General features: G+C 38.7%; 1 protein-coding gene and 2 non-coding genes across 3 annotated transcripts in view; 1 reads left to right on the top strand and 2 right to left on the bottom strand.

Moving 5' to 3' along the window:
* LOC148567978 (uncharacterized) overlaps window positions 1-21,916 on the bottom strand; it is a 53,733-nt gene that overhangs the window by 3,254 nt on the left and 28,563 nt on the right. The gene's annotated exons all lie outside the window — the stretch shown is intronic.
* LOC148567981 (small nucleolar RNA R71) lies at window positions 4,092-4,199 on the top strand. The gene has a single exon (XR_015881639.1). It is a non-coding gene; the product is annotated as a small nucleolar RNA R71 (small nucleolar RNA).
* LOC148567980 (small nucleolar RNA R71) lies at window positions 10,264-10,371 on the bottom strand. Its single transcript, XR_015881539.1, has one exon. It is a non-coding gene; the product is annotated as a small nucleolar RNA R71 (small nucleolar RNA).

The following is a 21,916-nucleotide window of genomic DNA, read 5'->3' as shown; positions in this document are numbered from 1 at the left end:
CGTGCCACTTGGTATCGAAGGCGTGGCACACCAGCTTTAAAAATCACTTGGGCGTGCCACTTGAGGAGCCAAGCGTGGCACGCCAAGCTAAGAAGGCTACAAATGAATGGGCGTGCCACTTGAGCAGTACGGCATGGCACGCTAGTACAAAATTTCAGAGAAGAAGTTGAAGGCTAAAAGGCTGGGCATGCCACTTGAGATCGAAGGCATGGCACACCAAGCTTCCACCCTTACTTGGGCGTGCTGCTTGAGCATCAAGGCGTGGCATGCCAAGGTACAAATAAGGCCAAAGCAAAGGCTGGGCGTACTACTTGGCGTCGAAGGCGTGGCACGCCAGCTACTGGAACAAAGGCAAATGATAGGCGTGGCATGCCAACCCCTGGGTGTGGCACGCTGGTACAATTTTCCAGAGAGGGAGACAAAAGGCCAACCATATGGGCGTGCCACTTGGGTTTCAGGCATGGCACGCCATCACCACCAATCAAGCAAAGAAGACCTGGGCGTGCCACTTGAGTTCTGGGCGTGGCACGCCAAGCAAAGGAGCCAAACACATGATGGGCGTGGCACGCTAGACCCTGGGCGTGCCACGCTAGTTCAATTTTCCAGAAGCAAGAAGAAGAGGGAGAAGGCCTGGGCGTGCCACTTGGGCTTAAAGGGGTAGCACGCCAGGCTATCCAAGGCTTTAAAAAGGCCTGGGCGTGCCACTTGGGCTCGAAGGCATGGCACGCCAGGCTATCCAAGGCTTTAAAGAACCCTGGGTGTGCCACTGAGGCTCGAAGGCGTGGCACGCCAAGGTGGTCAATGAAGGGAAGCGTGCCACTTGAGGATTGGGCGTGGCATGCCAAGGCAGAATCAGAGCAAGGCATGGCACGCCACTGAAGCGCCAACCACAGGCCAGCTGTGAGATCACGTTTACTGAGTTTCTTTTCCCTCCAAAATGTAATTTTCTTTTCACTTTTGTATTTTCTTTAATTGCTAGTGCTAGGAGTAGTATAAATACCCCCTGAAAGTACTAAAAAGAGGGGTTAAGCAGTTGAGCTATTAGTTTTGAAGATAGTTAGATTCATTTTTCCATCTCTTACTTTTTCTTGAGTTATGAGTAGCTAAATCCCCTCTCATTGAGAGAGGAGGCTCTGTTGTACTTGATGGATTAATGATAGTGAATTTCTTCTTCTCTTCATCTTCTCTTTGATTTGCTAGAAGGAATTTTGTTCTTCATTCTAGTGTTCAATCACCTTGGAAGAGGGATTGAATGCAAAATGGGTTTCATGGGAGCCTTAGAAAAGGAAACATGAATTCATGCTAGAATTTCCTTTCCACACTTGAGTAGGATCTGAGTTTTGGTGTTTGGATATGGTGACATAAAATCTCCCCTTTACTTGGACCTATGATGATGTGTGGTATAATCAGAGACCAAGCATATCTCTCTTCATGAGCAATTAGACCAAAGAATTGGCTATTGATCGATATCTGTGAGATTGAGTCACCAAGGGATTGGGGCTCAATCAATCATGATTGCCAAGAGGTCTATGAGTTGCATGATTGAAGAGGATATGAGCTGGATTTAATCCAAAGAGACAATATCCCTTGATCTCAACCATGTGAGATCAAGAGCAACTTTGAGAGAGTAGAAGCTGCAATAGCACAACTGTCATCATAGCTGACAGGAGCTATTTCCACTCTTTTAGAGAGACAAACACAAGCTGACAAGAGGATAGATGCCAACCAAGAAGAGTACAGATCAAATCTGAAGAATCAAGGCACAGCTATTTCAAAATTGGAAGCACAAGTAGGGATTCTATCCAAGCAAATTCCCATGTCTACACATACCTTTCCCAGTGATATCGTGGCTAACCCAAGAGGGAAATGCAAGGCCATCACACTTAGAAGTGGAAAAGTTGTAGAAGAAGCAACCCCAAGCCAGAGCAACTAAGAAAGAGGAGTTGCAGAAAATCCTGAAAACAAGGACGAAGAGGAGACCCCTGCCCCATCCTCACCAAAGCCAGTCTTGAAGCCTTATGTGCCAAAGGCACCATATCCACAAAGGTTGAGGAAGGATGGGAAGGATGGCTAGTTCTCTAGATTCTTAGATATCTTTAAGAAGCTTCAAATCAACATACCATTTGCTAAGGCGTTGGAACAAATGCCACTCTATGCCAAATTTCTGAAGGAACTCATGACAAGAAAAAGAAACTGGGGAGAAAAAGAGACCATAGTGCTAACTGAGGAGTGTAGTTCCATAATACAAAAGAAGCTACCCTAGAAAATGAAAGACCCAGGGAGTTTTCAAATTTCCTGCATCATAAGGGATATCAACATTGAAAAAGCCTTGTATGACTTGGGAGCCAACATCAATCTCATGTCCCTAACCATGATGAAGAGAATGAAGATTGAGGAAGCCAAGCCAACAAGAATGGTACTCCAGTTGGCTGACAGAACATTCAAGTTCCCACATGGGGTAGTGGAAGACTTGTTGGTGAAGGTGGGAGAGTTCATTTTCCCAGATGACTTTATTGTGCTGGATATGGAGGAAGAGGGTAACACATCAATCATCCTAGGAAGGCCATTCCTAGCTACTACTAGAGCCATCATTGATGTGCAAAAAGGGGAACTAGTCTTGAGATTTCATGAAGAGAAGATGGTCTTCAATGTCTTTAAAGCAATGAGTTACCCCAAGGAATCCATAGGAGAATGCATGATGGTGGACACCATAGAATAGATACTTCAAGGAGTTTTGGAAGAAGAACAATGTGAAGGAACTATTGAGTTAGAGTAGTAAGCATCAAGTGGAGAACTACCACAAGGAACCATGGTGAATTCAATCATGTTGAACCCTAAAGACAGCAAGGAAGTGGAGGCACCAAAACTAGAGCTGAAGACCTTACCACCAAACTTGAAATATGCATATTTGGGTGACAACAACACTTACCCAGAGTCAATGGTGCCTATGGTACAAGGAATTAAGAACTTTCCCTGATCCTGTTTCTTCTGAGGCAATGTCAGTTGATCCAGATCACTCAGTTCATTGGTGAACAAGGGAGGTTCATTTTCCCAAGTCTCAATACCAAATAATTTGGCATTTAGCTTCATGATTGCACCAAGGTACTTGGTAACTTGCTCCTTAGTAACATCCTCATTCTCTTCAGAAGAGGAATACTCATCAGAGCTCATGAATGGCATAAGGAGGTTTAATGGAATCTCTATGGTCTCTAGATGAGCCTCAGATTCCTTTGTTCCTCAAAGGGAAACTCCTTATTGATCACTGGGCGTCCCAGGAGGTCTTCCTCACTGGGATTCATGTCCTCCCCTTCCTCTTTGGATTCGGCCATGATGGTTATATCAATGGCCTTGCATTCTCCTTTTGGATTTTCTTCTGTATTGCTTGGGAGAGTACTAGGAGGGATTTCAGTGACTCTTTTACTCAGCTGGCCTACTTGTGCTTCCAAATTTCTAATGGAGGATCTTGTTTCATTCATGAAACTCACAGTGGCCTTAGATAGATCAGAGACTAAGTTTGCTAAATTATAGGTATTTTGTTCAGAGTTCTCTGTCTGTTGCTGAGTAGATGATGAAAAAGGCTTGCTATTGCTAAACCTGTTTCTTCCACCATTATTAAAGCCTTGTTGAGGCTTTTGTTGATCCTTCCATGAGAAATTTGAATGATTTCTCCATGATGAGTTATAGGTGTTTCCATAAGGTTCACCTAAGTAATTTACCTCTGCTATTGCAGGGTTCTCAGGATCATAGGCCTCTTCTTCAGAAAGCGCCTCTTGAGTACTGTTGGATGCAGCTTGCATTCCATTCAGACTCTGAGAAATCATATTGACTTGCTGAGACAATATTTTATTCTGAGCCAATATGGCATTCAGAGTATCAATTTCAAGAACTCCCTTCTTCTGAGGCGTCCCATTACTCACAGGATTCCTCTTAGAAGTGTACATGAACTGGTTATTAGCAACCATGTCAATGAGTTCTTGAGCTTCTGCAGGCGTTTACTTTAAGTGAATGGATCCACCTGCAGAGGTATCCAAGGACATTTTAGCTAATTCAGACAGACCATCATAGAATATGTCCAGGATGGTCCATTCTGAAAGCATGTCAGAAGGACACTTTTTGGTCAGTTCTTTGTATCTCTCCCAAGCTTCATAGAGGGATTCACCTTCTTTCTATCTGAAGGTTTGAACATCCACTCTAAGCTTACTCAATTTTGGAGGAGGAAAGAACTTGGCTAAGAAAGCCTTGACCAGCTTATCCCAAGAGTTCAGGCTATTCTTAGGTTGAGAGTCCAACCATACTCTAGCTCTATCTCTTACAGCAAAAGGGAAAAGCATGAGCCTGTAGACTTCAGGATCTACTCCATTAGTCTTAACAGTATCACATATCTGCAAGAATTCAGTTAAGAACAGAAAAGGATCTTCATATGGAAGTCCATGAAACTTGCAGTTCTGCTGCATCAGAGAAACTAATTGAGGTTTCAGCTCAAAATTGTTTGCTCCAATGGCAGGAATGGAGATGCTTCTTCCATGTAAATTGGAATTAGGTGCAGTAAAGTCACCAAGCATCCTCCTTGCATTATTATTATTTTCGGCTGCCATCTCCTCTTCCTGTTCGAAAATTTCTGTAAGGTTATCTCTGGATTGTTGTATTTTAGCTTCTCTTATTTTGTCTTTGCTCCTGCTCATATGAAAAAGAAGGAACAGAAAAATAATAATAATAGGGATCCTTTTTACCACAGTATAGAGGTTCCCTTATGTGAGTAGAAGAAAAGAAGAAGAGAAAATCTGAACTCAGAGAGAGAGGGTTCGGATGAGATGTGAATAAATAAATAGAAGGATATGAGAGGGAAAGAGGATTTTCGAAAATAATTTTTAAAAAAGAGTTAGTGATTTTCGAAAATAGTTTTTGAAAAAGGTTAGTAATTTTTCGAAAATTAAAATAAAAATTAAAATAATTATTTAATTAAAAAGAAATTTTGAAAAAGAGGGAAGATATTTTCGAAAATTAGAGAGAGAGAGTTAGTTAGGTAGTTTTGAAAAAGATAAGAAACAAACAAAAAGTTAGTTAGTTAGTTGAAACAAATTTGAAAATCAATTTTGAAAAGATAAGAAGATAAGAAGTTAGAAAGGATATTTTAAAATCAAATTTTTGAAAAAGATAAGATAAGAAGATATTTTTGAAAAGATATGATTGAAATTAGTTTTGACAAAGATTTGATTTTTAAAATCACAATTAATGACTTGATTCACAAGAAATCACAAGATATGATTCTAGAACTCAAAGTTTGAATCTTTCTTAACAAGCAGGTAACAAACTTGAAATTTTTGAATCAAAACATTAATTGATGATGTTATTTTCGAAAATTAGGAGATAAAGATAAGAAAAAGATTTTTGAAAAATATTTTTAAAATTTTCGAAAAAAACTAAGAAAAATGAAAAAGATTTGATTTTTGAAAAATATTTTGAAAAAGATAAGATTTTTAAATTGAAAATTTGATTTGACTCATAAGAAACAACTAGATTTTAAAAATTTTGAAAAAGTCAAATCTAATTTTTGAAAATTTATGAGAGAAAAAGGGGAAGATATTTTTTGATTTTTTTGAATTTTTAATGATGAGAGAGACAAACATGAAAATGATGCAATGCATGAAAATTTTGGATCAAAGCAATGAATGCATGCAAGAATGCTATGAATGTCAAGATGAACATCAAGAACTTATTTTTGAAAAATTTTTAATGCAAAGAAAACATGCAAGACACCAAACTTAAAAATTTTTCATGTATAGACACTATGAATGCAAGAATGCATATGAAAAACAAGAAAAGACACAAAACATGAAAACATCAAGATCAAACAAGAAGACTTACCAAGAACAACTTGAAGATCATGAAGAACACTATGAATGCATGAATTTTTCGAAAAAATGCAAGATGAACATGCAATTGACACCAAACTTGAAATTGACTCAAGACTCAAACAAGAAACACAAAATATTTTTGATTTTTATGATTTTCTAATTTTTTTTTTGTATTTTTTGAAAATTATTTGAAAAATAAAAATAAGGATTCCAAAATTTTTAATATGAATTTCAGGAATCTTACAATCTTAGTCTAAAGCTCCAATCTGAGGGTTAGGCATGGCTTAATAACCAGCCAAGCTTTAGTATGGAATTACATGCATTGAAGTGATTAATTGAAGCCTCAGTCCAAATGAATTTAGACATGGCTTTACAGCCAGTCAGGCTTCAACATGCTTCATGAAACACTAGAATTCATTCTTAAAAATTCTGAAGAAAAATATATTTTTGAAAACATTTATTTAAAAAAATTGTTTTTTTCGAAAACAAAGGAGAAAATTTTTGAAAAATTTTTGAAGAAATATTTTTGAAAATAAAACAAAAAGAAAATTACCTAATCTGAGCAACAAGATGAACCGTCAGTTGTCCAAACTCGAACAATCCCCGGCAACGGCGCCAAAAACTTGGTGCACGAAATTGTGATCTCAGGCAACGGCGCCAAAAACTCTGTACGCACGTCTTAATAAATCGTTTTTCATTCACAACTTCGATACAACTAACCAGCAAGTGCACTGGGTCGTCCAAGTAATAAACCTTACGTGAGTAAGGGTCGATCCCACGGAGATTGTTGGTATGAAGCAAGCTATGGTCATCTTGTAAATCTCAGTCAGGCGGATATAAAATAGTTATGGAGTTTTCGAACATAAATAATAAATAAATAGAAAATAAGGATAGAAACACATATGTATATCATTGGTGAGAATTTCAGATAAGTGTATAGAGATGCTTTCGTTCCTCTGAACCTCTGCTTTCCTGCTGTCTTCATCCAATTAGTCTTACTCCTTTCCATAGCTGGCTTTATGTAAGGACATCACTGTTGTCAATGGCTACTTTTTATCCTCTCTGGAAAATGGTCCGATGCGCTGTCATTGCATGGCTAATCGTCTGGAGGCATCATCCTTGTCAATGGCTGCATCCCATCCTCTTGTGAAAATGGTCCAAATGCTCTGTTACAGCACGGTTAATCATCTGAGGTTCTCGATCATGCTGGAATAGGATTCACCCTCCTTTTGCGTCTGTCACTACGCCTAGCACTCACGAGTTTGAAGTTTGTCACAGTCATTCAATCCCAGAGTCCTACTCAGAATACCACAGACAAGGTTTAGACTTTCCGGACTCTCATGAATGCCACCATCAATCTAGCTTATACCACGAAGATTCTGATTAAGAGATCCAAGAGATACTCATTCAATCTAAGGTAGAACGGAAGTGGTTGTCAGGCACGCGTTCATAGGGAATGATGATGATTGTCACGTTCATCACATTCATGTTGAAGTGCGAATGAATATCTTAGAAGCGGAATAAGTTGAGTTGAATAGAAAAACAGTAGTACTTTGCATTAATCTTTGAGGAAAAGCAGAGCTCCACACCTTAATCTATGGAGTGTAGAAACTCTACCGTTAAAAATACATAAGTGAAAGGTCCAGGCATGGCCAAATGGCCAGCCCCCAAAACGAGATCACAGGATCAAAATATGATCATAAGATGTCTAATACAATAGTAAAAAGTCCTATTTATAATAAACTAGCTACTAGGGTTTACAGAAGTAAGTAATTGATGCATAAATCCACTTCTGGGGCCCACTTGGTGTGTGCTCGGGCTGAGCTTGAATGTTACACGTGCAGAGGCTCTTTCTGGAGTTGAACGCTAGGTTGTAACGTATTTCTGGCGTTCAACTCTGGTTCGTGACGTGTTTCTGGCGTTTAACTCCAGAAAGCAGCGTAGAACTGGCGTTCAAAAGCCCTAGATGTCTACTTTCCAACGCAATTGGAAGCGCGCCATTTTGAGTTCTGTAGCTCCAGAAAATCCACTTTGAGTGCAGGAAAGTCAGAATCCAACAGCATCAGCAGTCCTTCTTCAACCTCTGAATCTGATTTTTGCTCAACTCCCTCAATTTCAGCCAGAAAATACCTAAAATCACAGAAAAACACACAAACTCATAGTAAAGTCCAGAAATGTGAATTTAACATAAAAACTAATGAAAACATCCCTAAAAGTAACTAGATTCTACTAAAAACATACTAAAAACAATGCCAAAAAGCGTATAAATTATCCGCTCATCAGCTGGCCATTGGCCATGTCTAGTATTTTGGACCGGAGCTTTCACTGAAAGCTTGGCTGGCTAGTAAGCCATGTCTAATTCCTGGACTGGAGCTTTAAACTAACATTACATGATTCCTGGAATTCTCATTAAAAATTCTGAAATCCTTTTTTTCTTTTTCCATTTAATTTTCGAAAAATTACAAAAAAAAATTTAATAAAATCATAAAAACCAAAAAAATTTGATGTTTCTTGTTTGAGTCTTGTGTCAATTTTTAAGTTTGGTGTCAATTGCATCTTTTTAATTTCGTTAAAATTTTTGAAAACTCATGCATGTGTTCTTCATGATCTTCAAGTTGTTCTTGATGATCTTTTTTGTTTGATCTTTGCAATTTTATGTTTCATGTCTTTTCTTGTTTTTCATATGCATTTTCAATTTGTTAGTGTCTAAAGTTTGAAAATTTCTAAGTTTGGTGTCTTGCATGTTTTTCTTTTCTTAAAAATTTTCAGAAATAAGTTCTTGGTGTTCATCTTGACTTTCAAAGTGTTCTTGGTGTTCATCTTGACATTCAAAGTGTTCTTGCATATCTTTCTTGTTTTGATTCATGTTTTTTATGACTTGTGTATTTTTTGTGTTTTTCTCTTTCTTCATTAAAAATTCAAAAATAAAAAATATTACTTTCCTTATTTCACTCATAAATTTTCGAAAATTTGAGTTGACTTTTTCAAAAATTTTTAAAATTTAGTTGTTTCTTATGAGTCAAATCAAATTTTCAATTTAAAAATTCTATCTTTTTCAAATCTTTTTCAAAAATCAAATCTTTTTCATTTTTTTCTTTCATAATTTCAAAATTTTCAAAATTTATTTTCAAAATCTTTTTCTTATTTCTATTTCATATTTTCGAAATTAATGCTAACAATTAATGTGATTGATTCAAAAATTTTAAGTTTGTTACTTGCCTAGTAAGAAAGGTTCAATCTTTAAATTTTAAAATCATATCTTTTTGTTTCTTGTTAGTCAAGTAACCAACATTAATTTTCAAAATCAAACCTTTTTAAATTTCTTTTTCAAATCTTTTTCAAAATAAATGTCAATCACATCTTTTTCAAAATCAACTTCAAAATCTTTTCTAACCTCTTATCTTTTTAAATTGATTTTCAAATCTTTTTCAAATTAATCCTTTCTTTTTGTTTGATTCTTATCTTTTTCAAAACAACCTAACTAATTTTCTCTCTCTTATTTTCGAAAACCCCTCCCCTCTTTTTCAAAGTTCCTTTTTAATTAACTATTTGTTTTAAATTTTAATTTGATTTAATTCTATTTTTCTTTTTAAATTTTTGAATTTTAACTTTAATTTTAAATTAAAAACAAAAATATTTTTATTTTATTTTATTTTCAAATTCTTCCCTCTCTCATCTCCTTCTAATTATTTTTTTATCTACTAACCACTTCTCTTCTACTCAAAAATTCGAACCCACTCTTCTCCTCTGTGTTCAAATTTTTTATCTTTTCCTTCTTCTATTCTTCCCTTCTTATACTCACATAATGAATCTCTATACTGTGACATAGAGGATTCCATATTTTCTTTTCTGTTCTCTTCTTTTTCATATGAGTAGGAACAACGATAAGAACATTCTTGTTGAAGCTGATCCTGAACCTGAAAGGACTCTGAAGAGGAAGCTAAGGGAAGCTAAAGCACAACTCTCTGGAGAAAATCTGACAGAAATTTTCGAAAAAGAAGGAGACATGGCCAAAAATAATAACAATGGTGGATATGCAAGGAAGATGCTTGGTGACTTTACTGCACCAAATTCCAACTTACATGGAAGAAGCATCTCGATCCCTGCCATTGGAGCAAACAATTTTGAGCTAAAGCCTCAATTAGTTTCTCTGATGCAACAGAATTGCAAGTTTTATGGACTTCTATCAGAAGATCTTTTTCAGTTCTTAACTGAATTCTTGCAAATCTGTGATACTGTTAAGACCAATGGGGTTGATCCCGAGGTCTACAGGCTTATGCTTTTCCTGTTTGCTGTAAGAGACAGAGCTAGAATATGGTTGGACTCTCAACCTAAAGATAGCCTGAACTCTTGGGATAAGCTGGTCACGACTTTCTTAGCCAAGTTCTTTCCTCCTCAAAAGCTTAGCAAACTTAGAGTGGATGTTCAAACCTTCAAATAGAAAGAAGGTGAATCCCTCTATGAAGCTTGGGAGAGATACAAGCAACTGACCAAAAAGTGTCCTTCTGATATGCTTTCAGAATGGACCAATCTGGATATATTCTATGATGGTCTATCTGAATTATCTAAGATGTCATTGGACCATTCTGCAGGTGGATCCATTCACCTAAAGAAATCGTCTACAGAAGCTCAGGAACTCATTGACATGGTTGCAAATAACCAGTCCATGAACACTTCTAAAAGGAATCCTGTAAGTAATGGGACGCATCAGAGGAAGGGAGTTCTTGAAATTGATACTCTGAATGGCATATTGGCTCAGAATAAAATATTGACTCAGCAAGTCAATATGATTTCTCAGAGTCTGAATGGATTACAAGCTGCATCCAACAGTACTAAAGAAGCATATTCTGAAGAAGAAGCTTATGATCCTGAGAACCCTGTAATAGCAGAGGTGAATTACATCGGTGAAGCCTATGAAAACACCTATAATCCCTCATGGAGAAATCATCCAAATTTCTCATGGAAGGATCAACAAAAGCCTCAACAAGGCTTTAATAATGGTGGAAGAAACAGGTTTAGCAATAGCAAGCCTCTTCCATCATCCACTCAGCAATAGACAAAGAATTCTGAGCAGAATCCATCTAGCTTAGCAAATATAGTCTCTGATCTATCTAAGGTCACTCTAAGTTTCATGAATGAAACAAGGTCCTCCATTAGAAATTTGGAGGCACAAGTGGGCCAGCTGAGTAAAAGAGTCACTGAAATTCCTCCTAGTACTCTCCCAAGTAATACAGAAGATAATCCAAAAAGAAAGTGCAAGGCCATTACCTTACTTGGTGTGGCCGAACCCCAGAGAGGAGGAAAAGGACGTGAATCCTAGTGAGGAAGACTTCCTGGGACGTTCACTAACCAATAAGGAGTTTCCCTTTGAGGAACCAAAGGAATCTGAGGCTCATCTAGAGACCATAGAGATTCTATTAAACCTCCTTTTACCATTCATGAGCTCTGATAACTATTCTTCCTCTAAAGAGGATGAAGACATCAGTGAAGAGCAGGTTTCTAAATATCTAGGAGCCATCATGAAGTTGAATGCCAGTTTGTTTGGTAATGATATATGGGAGGATGAACCTCCCTTGTTCACCAATGAACTCAGTGCATTGATAAGGCAGACATTACCTCAGAAGAAACCGGATCCCGGAAAGTTCTTCATACCTTGTACCATAGGCACCATGACCTTTGAGAAAGCTCTGTGTGACCTTGGGTCAGGGATAAACTTTATGCCACTCTCTGTAATGGAGAAACAGGGAATCTTTGAGGTATAAGCTACAAAAATCTCACTAGAAATGGCAGACAAATCAATGAAACAGGCTTATGGATTAGTAGAGGACTTGTTAGTAAAGGTTGAAAGCCTTTACATCCCTGCTGATTTCATAATCCTAGACACTGGGAAGGATGAGGATGAATCCATCATCCTTGGAAGACCCTTCTGATGCCAGGGCATCTTGGCCAGTTTCACTGACCTTTTCTTTACTGTTTTTAGGTTAGTTTCATGCATTTCTTTAGGAAATAAGCTAGTTTTTGGTAAATATTCACTTATTCCTTGACTCAAGCATACATTGTGTATTTTACATGATTTCATGAGGATTTTGCATAAGTTTAGTGACAAATATTATGTTGCATTACTCATGACTTGGACTAGAGCTTTGATGCACTTTGTTGCTTGATTTCAGGACCAAAAAGAAGCAAGAAAAAGGGAGGTAACTTGCAAGATTAATGAGAAAAGTGATTGCCAATAACACTCTCAAAAAGCCATCAATGCCCACGTTAGAGAGTCACGTTAACCAAGTTAACGTGAACTCTAACGTGGAGAAAAGAAGTTGAGCCAACGTTAGTGACACTCAACATTGTCACTAACGTTGGCCTATGGTGCTAAGTACCACGTTAACTCCCACGTTAACTTGGTTAACGTGGGAACTAACGTAGAGGATGAAGAGTTGTCGACAACGTTAGTGACACTCAACATTGTCACTAACGTTGAAGCAACCACACAACCCCCAAGAGTCACGTTAACTTCCACGTTAACTTGGTTAACGTGGAAGCTAACGATGAGAAATGAAGGATGAGCCAACGTTAGTGACACTCATCATTGTCACTAACGTTAGGATGGCTAAAAGATGGCCACGTTAGAAGCCACGTTAACCTAGTTAACGTGGACTCTAACGTGAGACCTAGGGGCACATTGGAACATTAGTGACAATGTTGAATGTCACTAACATTCTCGAAGGATGGCAAAGGCCACGTTAGAAGCCACGTTAACCTAGTTAACGTTAGCTTTAACGTGAAGCAAGAAGGGGCACACTGGAACGTTAGTGACAATGTTGAGTGTCACTAACGTTCTCGAAGGTTGATAAGGCAACGTTAAAAGCCACGTTAACCTAGTTAACGTGGGTTTTAACGTAAGGCAAAAGGGGTGCATTGGAACGTTAGTGACAATGTTAAGTGTCACTAACGTTCCCGAACGTGGACTTTCACTAAATGATTAACATTCTTTACGCCCTGAGCTTAAGTCTCTGCCCACTCCGCACTTTCTCTCTGCAAGTAAAGCCAAGCCCAAATAAAGAAAGGAACTGCTTCAAACTCAAGATCCAAAGGCCCAAGACTTGAAGAGTGAACTAGAAGCTGAGAAGAGTAGTATATATAGGAGTAGCTTTGAATTGTAAAATAGTTCTGGAGGCTGAAGAACTCTCTCTGTATTTACTTTCTTTGCAATTCTAGTTTTATGATGTATTCTCCATCTTTGTTTTCATTTTCAAGAGCTATGAACAACTAAACCCCTTTCATTGGGTTAGGGAGCTCTGTTGTAATTTGATGGATCAATACTAATTTTCATTGTTCTTCTTCTATCTTTCCTCTTGATTTTACTTGAAAGCTTTTGGTCTTCATCCAATTGAGTAGCTATCTTGGAAGAGAAGCTATTCAAACTTGGATCTCTTTTGAACCTTGGAAGAGGAATGAAGAGATCAAGCTAGAAATGCTTTCTCATGCTGGACCAAATTGGGTTTGGATGGGTATGTGACTGTAACCCTCTCAATACTTGGTTTGGGAAATGCATGTGGTATAATCAGTGACCATACTTCATCTCTTCTCATGAGCAATTGACCAAGAAATTGGCTATTGATCAAGATTTGAGAGATTGAATTGCAAGACATTGCAATTCAATCACTTAAGATTGCCAAGGAGATCAATGAGTGCATTGATTGAGGAAGAGATGAAAATGAACTTGATCCGGAGAATTGCAACATCTCCTAAGCCCAATGAACTCCCCATCTCTGATCTTACCCATTCTCTTTAATTTCTGCCATTTACTTTTATGAGCAAATCCCCCATTCCCATTTACAATTCTGCAATTTATTTTCAGTTATTTACTTCCAGTCCTTTAATTCTAGCATTTACTTTTCTGTTATTTACATTTCCGCCATTTTATTTTCTGCAACTCTCAACCCAAATTCTGGATTCGCTCAACTAGAACATTCTTCTAATTAAAGTTGCTTGATCAATCAATCCCTGTGGGATTCGACCTCACTCTATTGTGAGTTTTTACTTGACGACAACTTCGATACACTTGCCGAAGGGAGATTTGTTGAGAGACAAGTTTTCCGTGCATCACCTTCCTAGCCACAGCAAAAGCTGTGATTGATGTGGACAGAGGAGAATTAGTCCTTCAACTGAATGAGGACAACCTTGTGTTTAAAACTCAAGGATCTCCTTCTGTAACCATGGAAAGGAAGCATGAAAAGCTTCTCTCACTGCAGAGTCAACCAAAGCCCCCACAGTCAAACTCTAAGTTTGGTGTTGGGAGCCCACAACCAAACTCTAAGTTTGGTGTTGAACCCCCACATTTAAACTCTAAGTTTGGTGTTGGGAGGTCCCAACAATGCTCTGAACATCTGTGAGGCTCCAAGAGAGCTGACTGTCAAGCTATTGACTTTAAAGAAGCGCTTGTTGGGAGGCAACCCAATGTTATTTAACTATATCTATTTATTTTCCATTGCTATTTTATGTTTTCTTTAGGTTGATGATCATGTGAAGTCACAAAAACTACTGAAAAATCAAAAACAGAATGAAAAATAGCATTAAAAATAGCTCACCCTGGAGGAAGAGCTTACTGGCGTTTAAACGCCAGTAAGAAGCATCAAACTGGCGTTTAACGCCAGAAAGAAGCATCAAGCTGGCGTTAAATGCCAGAAACAAGCACCAGACTAGCGTTTAACGCCAGAACAGAGCATGGAATTGGCGTTAAACGCCAGAAACAAGCAGCAAGCTGGCGTTTAACGCCAGACATGCATTCTAAGGGCGTTTTGCACGCCTAATTGGAGCAGGGATGCTAAGTCCTTGACCCCACAGGATCCCCACCTACCCCACCTCTTCTTCCCTCCTCTTCACACCTTTTCATAACTCTCTTCCCCAAATACCCTTCACCAATCACCTCTATACCTCTTTCCCAAATACCCTTAACCACTCACATCCATCCACTCTTCCCCATAAACCCCACCTACCTCCAAAATTCAAATTCTTTTCCCTCCCAAACCCAACCCTAATGGCCGAAACCTACCCTTCCCCCACCCCTATATAAACCCCTCAACACTACTCCATTTTCACACATTACAACCACCACTTCTCCCTCTTGGCCGAATACACCTTCACCCTCCATCTCCTCCATTTTCTTCTTCTTCTACTACTTCTTTTCTTTTTTTGCTCGGGGATGAGCAAACTTTTTAAGTTTGGTGTGGTAAAAGCATTGCTTTTTATTTTTCCATAACATTAATGGCACCTAAGGCCAGAGAAACCTCAAGAAAGAGGAAAGGGAAGGCAATTGCTTCCACCTCTGAGTCATGGGAGATGGAGAAATTCATCTCAAAGGTCCATCAAGACCACTTCTATGAAGTTGTGGCCAAGAAATAGGTGATCTTTGAGGTCCCTTTTAAGCTCAAAAAGAGCGAATATTTAGAGATCCAACAAGAGATTAGAAGAAGAGGATGGGAAGTTCTCTCTAATCCTATTCAACAAGTCGGGATCTTAATGGTTCAAGAGTTCTATGCAAATGCATGGATCACTAGGAACCATGATCAAAGTATGAACCCGAATCCAAAGAATTGGCTTACCATGGTTCGGGGGAAATACTTAGATTTCAGTCCGGAAAATGTAAGGTTGGCGTTCAACTTACCAATGATGCAAGAAAACGCACGCCCCTACACTAGAAGGGTCAACTTTGATCAAAGGTTGGACCAAGTCCTCATGGACATATATGTGGAAGGAGCTCAATGGAAAGTTGACTCAAAAGGCAAGCCGGTTCAATTGAGAAGACCGGACCTTAAGCCTGTAGCTAGAGGATGGTTGGAGTTCATCCAACGCTCAATTATTTCTACTAGCAACTGGTCTGAAGTTACTGTAGACCGGGCCATCATGATCCATAGTATCATGATTGGGGAGGAAGTGGAAGTTCATGAGATTATATCTCAAGAACTCTACAAGGTGGCTAACAAGTCCTCCACTTTGGCAAGGTTAGCCTTTCCTCACCTCATTTGCCACCTCTACAATTCAGCTGGAATTGACATAGAGGGAGACATCCTCATTGAAGAGGACAAGGCCATCACTAAGAAAAGAATGGAGCAAACAAGAGATCATGGACCTCAACAAGAGCATGAGGAAATTTTTCACCATGAAATCCCTGAGATGCCTCAAGGGATGCACTTCCCTCCACAGAACTATTGGGAGCAAATCAACACCTCCCTAGGAAAATTAAGTTCCAACATGGGACAACTAAGGATGGAACACCAAGAGCACTCCATCATTCTCCATGAGATTAGAAAAGATCAAAGAGCTATGAGGGAGGAACAACAAAGACAAGGAAGAGACATAGAGGAGCTCAAGAGCACCATTGGTTCTTCAAGAAGAGGAAGACGCCACCATCACTAAGGTGGACCCGTTCCTTAATCTCCTTGTTCTTATTTTCCTGTTTTTCGTTTACTATGCTTTATGTTTATATTTGTGTCTTATTACATGATCATTAGTATTTAAGTGTCTATGTCTTAAAGCTATGAATGTCCTATAAATCCATCACCTTTCTTAAATGAAAAATGCATTAATTACAAAAGAACAAGAAGTACACGAATTTCGAATTCATCCTTGAAATTAGTTTAATTATTTTGATGTGGCGACAATACTTTTTGTTTTCTAAATGAATGCTTGAACAGTGCATATGTCTTTTGATATTGTTGTTTATGAATGTTAAATATGTTGGCTCTTGAAAGAATAATGAAAAGGAGAAATGTTATTGATAATCTGAAAAATCATAAAATTGATTCTTGAAGCAAGAAAAAGCAGTGAATACAAAAGCTTGCGAAAAAAAAAAGAGAAAGAAAAAGAAAAAGCAAGCAGAAAAAGCCAAAAGCTCTTTAAACCAAAAGGTAAGAGTAAAAAGCCAATAGCCCTTAAAACCAAAAGGCAAGGGTAAAAAGGATCCAAGGCTTTGAGCATTAATGGATAGGAGGGCCTAAAGGAATAAAATCCTGGCCTAAGCGGCTAAACCAAGATGTCCCTAACCATGTGCTTGTGGCGTGAAGGTGTCAAGTGAAAACTTGAGACTGAGCGGTTAAAGTCGAGGTCCAAAGCAAAAAGAAGAATGTGCTTAAGAACCTTGGACACCTCTAATTGGGGACTCTAGCAAAGCTGAGTCACAATATGAAAAGGTTCACCCAGTTATGTGTCTGTGGCATTTATGTATCCGGTGGTAATACTGAAAAATAAAGTGCTTAGGGCCATGGCCAAGACTCATAAAGTAGCTGTGTTCAAGAATCAACATACTAAACTAGGAGAATCAATAACACTATCTGAATTCTGAGTTCCTATAGATGCCAATCATTCTGAACTTCAAGGGATAAAGTGGGATGCCAAAACTGTTCAGAGGCAAAAAGCTACTAGTCTCGCTCATCTGATTGGAGCAAAGTTTCATTGATATTTTGGAATTTATAGTATATTCTCTTCTTTTTATTCTATTTGATTTTCAGTTGCTTGGGGACAAGCAACAATTTAAGTTTGGTGTTGTGATGAGCGGATAATTTATACGCTTTTTGGCATTGTTTTTAGTATGTTTTTAGTATATTTTAGTTAGTTTTTATTATGTTTTTATTAGTTTTTAAATAAAAATCACATTTCTGGAATTTACTATGAGTTTGTGTATTTTTCTGTGATTTCAGGTATTTTCTGGCTAAAATTAAGGGACTTGAGTAAAAATCTGATTTAGAGGCTGAAGAAGGACTGCAAATGCTGTTGGATTCTAACCTCCCTACACTCAAAGTGGATTTTCTGGAGCTACAGGAACCCAATTGGCGTGCTCTTAATTGCGTTGGAAAGTAGACATCCAGGGCTGTCCCGCAATATATAATAATTCATACTTTGCCCGAGTTTAGATGATGCAAACTGGCATTCAACGCCAGCTTTCTGCCCTATTCTGGCGATAAACGCCAGAAACAAGTTGCAAATCAGAGTTAAACGCCAGAAACAGGTTACAACCTGGCGTTTAACTCCAAAAGAAGTCTCTACACATGAAATCTTCAATGCTCAGCTCAAGCACACACCAAGTGGGCCCCAGAAGTGGATTTCTGCATCGTTTACTTATCTCTGTAAACCCTAGTCACTAGTTTAGTATAAATAGGACTTTTTACTATTGTATTCAGATATCTTTTGATCATTTTTAGATCTTTGGACGTTTAGTCCCTAGACTTTGGAGGCTGGCCATTCGGCCATGCCTGGACCTTGTTCTTATGTATTTTCAATGGTAGAGTTTTTACACACCATAGATTTAGGTGTGGAGTTCTGCTGTTCCTCATGAATTAATGCAAAGTACTATTGTTTTTCTATTCAATTCAAGCATATTTCTTCTCTAAGATATCCATTCATACACAAGAACATGATGAATGTGATTATTATGTGACGCTCATCACCATTCTCACCTATGAACGCGTGCCTGACAACCACTTCCGTTCTACATGCAAACAAGCTTGAATGTGTATCTCTTAGCCTCCTGATCGTGAGATCAGAGTCTTCGTGGTATAGGCTAGAATTATTGGCAGCCATTCTTGAGATCCGGAAAGTCTAAACCTTGTCTGTGTTATTGTGAGTAGGATCTGGGAAGGGATGGTTGTGACGAGCTTCAAACTCGCGAGTGCTGGGCGTAGTGACAGACGCAAAAGGATTATTGAATCCTATTCCAGTATGATCGAGAACTGACAGATGATTAGCCGTGCGGTGACAGCGTATTTTGGACCATTTTCACTGAGAGGACGGGATGTAGCCATTGACAACGGTGATGCCCAACATACAGCTTTCCATGGAAAGGAGTTTGAAGGATTGGATGAAAGCAGTAGGAAAGCAGAGATTCAGAAGGAACTAAGCATCTCCGTACGCTTATCCGAAATTCTCACCAATGAATTACATAAGTATCTCTATCTTTATTTTACGTTTTATTTATCTTTTAATTATTAAAACTCTATAACCATTTGAATCCGCCTGACTGAGATTTACAAGGTGACCATAGCTTGCTTCAAGCCGACAATCTCCGTAGGATCGACCCTTACTCACGTAAGGTTTATTACTTGGACGACCCAGTGCACTTGCTGGTTAGTTGTGCAAAGTTTTGACAAAGAACTAAAATTATGAATGTGCGTATCAAGTTTTTGGCACCGTTACCAAGGAATGAACGATCACGATTTCGTGCACCACTACCCAAGAAAAATGAGATGCCACAGAGGTTCATAATGGAGTTAGAATTGTTTGACCTGTGGGGAATTGATTTTATGGGACCTTTCCCCTCCTCATACTCAAACAGTTATATATTGGTGGCTGTAGATTATGTATCAAAATAGGTAGAAGCCATTGCTACTCCAACAAATGATAACAAGGTTGTAATAAGTTTTTTAAGGAAGAACATCTTCAGCTGATTTGGAGTGCCTAGAGCCTTCATTAGTGATGGAGGAACACACTTCTGCAATAGGCAACTTGAAGCACTCCTCTCTAAGTATGGAGTCAAGCACAAGGTGGCAACTCCATACCACCCACAAACCAACGGACAAGCTGAGATTTCAAACAGAGAGCTTAAAAGAATTCTTGAAAAAACTATTGGAAGCTCAAGAAAGAATTGGTCTAAGAAGTTGGATAATGCATTGTGGGCCTACAGGACAGCCTTCAAAACACCTATTGGGATGTCTCCATACCAATTGGTGTTTGGTAAGGCTTGTCACTTACCAGTTGAGCTCGAACATAGAGCATTCTGGGCTCTGAAAATGTTGAATTTTGAGGATCAAGCCGCTGGAAAAAAGAGGCTTATGCAACTGAATGAGTTGGATGAATTTAGGAATAAAGCATATGAGAGTGCAAGGATCTACAAAGAAAACACAAAAAGGTGGCATGATCAGAAGATAGCAAGGAGGGAGTTCACTGAAGGACAAAAGGTGCTGCTGTACAATTCAAGACTCAAGTTCTTCCCTGGGAAGCTTAAGTCTCGATAGTCAGGACCCTTCACCATCCTCAAGGTGTTCCCTTATGGCCATGTAGAGCTTATGGAGGACAAAACACAAGGTACCTTCTCTGTAAATAGCCATAGACTCAAGCATTACCTAGGAGACTCACTGGATGAGAAGAGAGTGAGCTACAACCTCAGCTAACAAAGGAAGAACGTCAAGCTAGTGACGATAAAGAAGTGCTAGTTGGGAGGCACCCAAACTCTTTATATCCTTTTAATTTATTGCTTTCTTAGAAGTAGTTAAAATTTGTCAATTTAGATAGTTTGAGTTTCAGTTGAAAATTTATGTTTTCTTGCCTTCTAGAAGTAGATTGTAGATAGTGGATTAAGAAATTTGTTTTTTGTTTTGGTAGTTAGGAGGCCCTTATATTCTGTTTTCTTTTAGTCTGAAAATGCAATTGATGAATACCTTTGCTAATGATGATCTATTGGGCTGAGAACTAGCTAAAACACTAAGTTTGGTGTGACCACCAATTTACTTAATCTAGGCTTACCACCTTTGAACAAATCATATCTGAAGGTAAGCCCAGAGATTAAGTTTGGTGTGGCCACCAATTTACTTAATCTAGGCTTACCACCTTTGAACAAATCATATCTGAAGGTAAGTCCAGAGATTAAGTTTGGTGTGGCCACCACCATACGAAATACCACCATCTTACAAGCCCAATACTACTCAATCTGAAAGCATTTAATATATTAGGGAGAGCATGAACGTGGTTTAATTGTGTTCAAAAAGGGGATAAAAGAAAAAGTAGATGAAAAGATTGGAATTATTCTACCATTATGAACACATTAAAATCCCCATGATGAACCCAATTTATTATGATGCAATGGGATTAAGTTTGGTGTCCCAAGGGACACTCATCAGTTGCAAATTCATTCACCCATATTAAAAAGGAATGTGGAGGATTCTTTTGTCATTACTAATGGAGTTTCAGTTTATTTTCAGGAGAGAGAATGGGGCCCACATGATTGATAGCGCACAAAGCAACGAGGTCAAAGTGTACTTGCACTTTGGAACTCAAAACATGCAGGAAGCAAAGTGGGATAAGGATTGGTGCCTCTTCCCACGCTAGGCGCCATTCTCCAAGTGGGAAAATATTGAATTACCTTACTTCCCACCATTCGAACCACACTTTCCACCCCTATAAGAGCCCCCACTTTTCCCACCTCTCCTCACACTTCAAACCCCAATTCACATACGAAAAGACTCCACAAATCCTTTCTTCTTTTCACCTCTTTTCTTTTCCCCTACCATACTTCTTTCCTTCTATCCCTGCTTCTTTCCTTTTTCTTGATTGGGACAATCAAGCTCTAAGTTTGTTGTTGTAGCAAAACTTTGTTTTGCTTGTTTTCTCTTGTAAGCTTCTTTAAACCTTCAAACACACTCTCTCAACCTAATGGCACCACCAAAAACCTCACCATCAAAGAAAAGGAAGACTAAGGAACTAGTCTTTGGATCTTCAAGTTCAGGTTTCAATTAGTACAAGTTCCTCTCCTTATTCAACCAAAACCAATTTTATGGTTGGGTGAGTGAGAGGGGGATCATCCCAAAGGTCGGTTTCCAACTGGGGAGAAACGAACACCCTGAGATCAATAGGGAGATAAATAGTAGGGGCTGGGCACTCCTGTGCAACCCACCAAGGAAGGTGATAGAAGGCTTGGTGAGAGAGTTCTACGCCAATGCTGTGCCTCAGCCAGGATAACCCTATGGCTAGTGAAGCAGACAACCTCCACCCAAAGCTATGAGGAAAAAATGAAGCAACAAGATCCAGAGTTTGATGAAATCCTAAATGAAATATGTGTGTTGAATATGCAATGGATAAATGATAAGGATGGGAGGCCCAACCAGCTGAGAAGAAGAGATTTGAGCCCCCAAGCTAGAGGGTGGCTGGATTTTATGAGGAAGTCCCTAATCCCCACATCCAACACTTCAGAGGTGACCAAAGAGAGAGCTATGCTCATATATAGCATCATGAAAGGTGAAAATGTCAATGTTGGGGAATTGATTGCCAACAACATCAACAAAGTGCTGAAAACC

Source organism: Arachis ipaensis, chromosome B4 (assembly GCF_059453495.1).
Source record: "Arachis ipaensis isolate K30076 ecotype BB chromosome B4, ASM5945349v1, whole genome shotgun sequence".
In the NCBI taxonomy this organism is placed as follows: Eukaryota; Viridiplantae; Streptophyta; class Magnoliopsida; order Fabales; family Fabaceae; genus Arachis; species Arachis ipaensis.
Note: the sequence above shows the minus strand (reverse complement) of the source record. Positions and strands in the feature narration are given on the sequence as shown.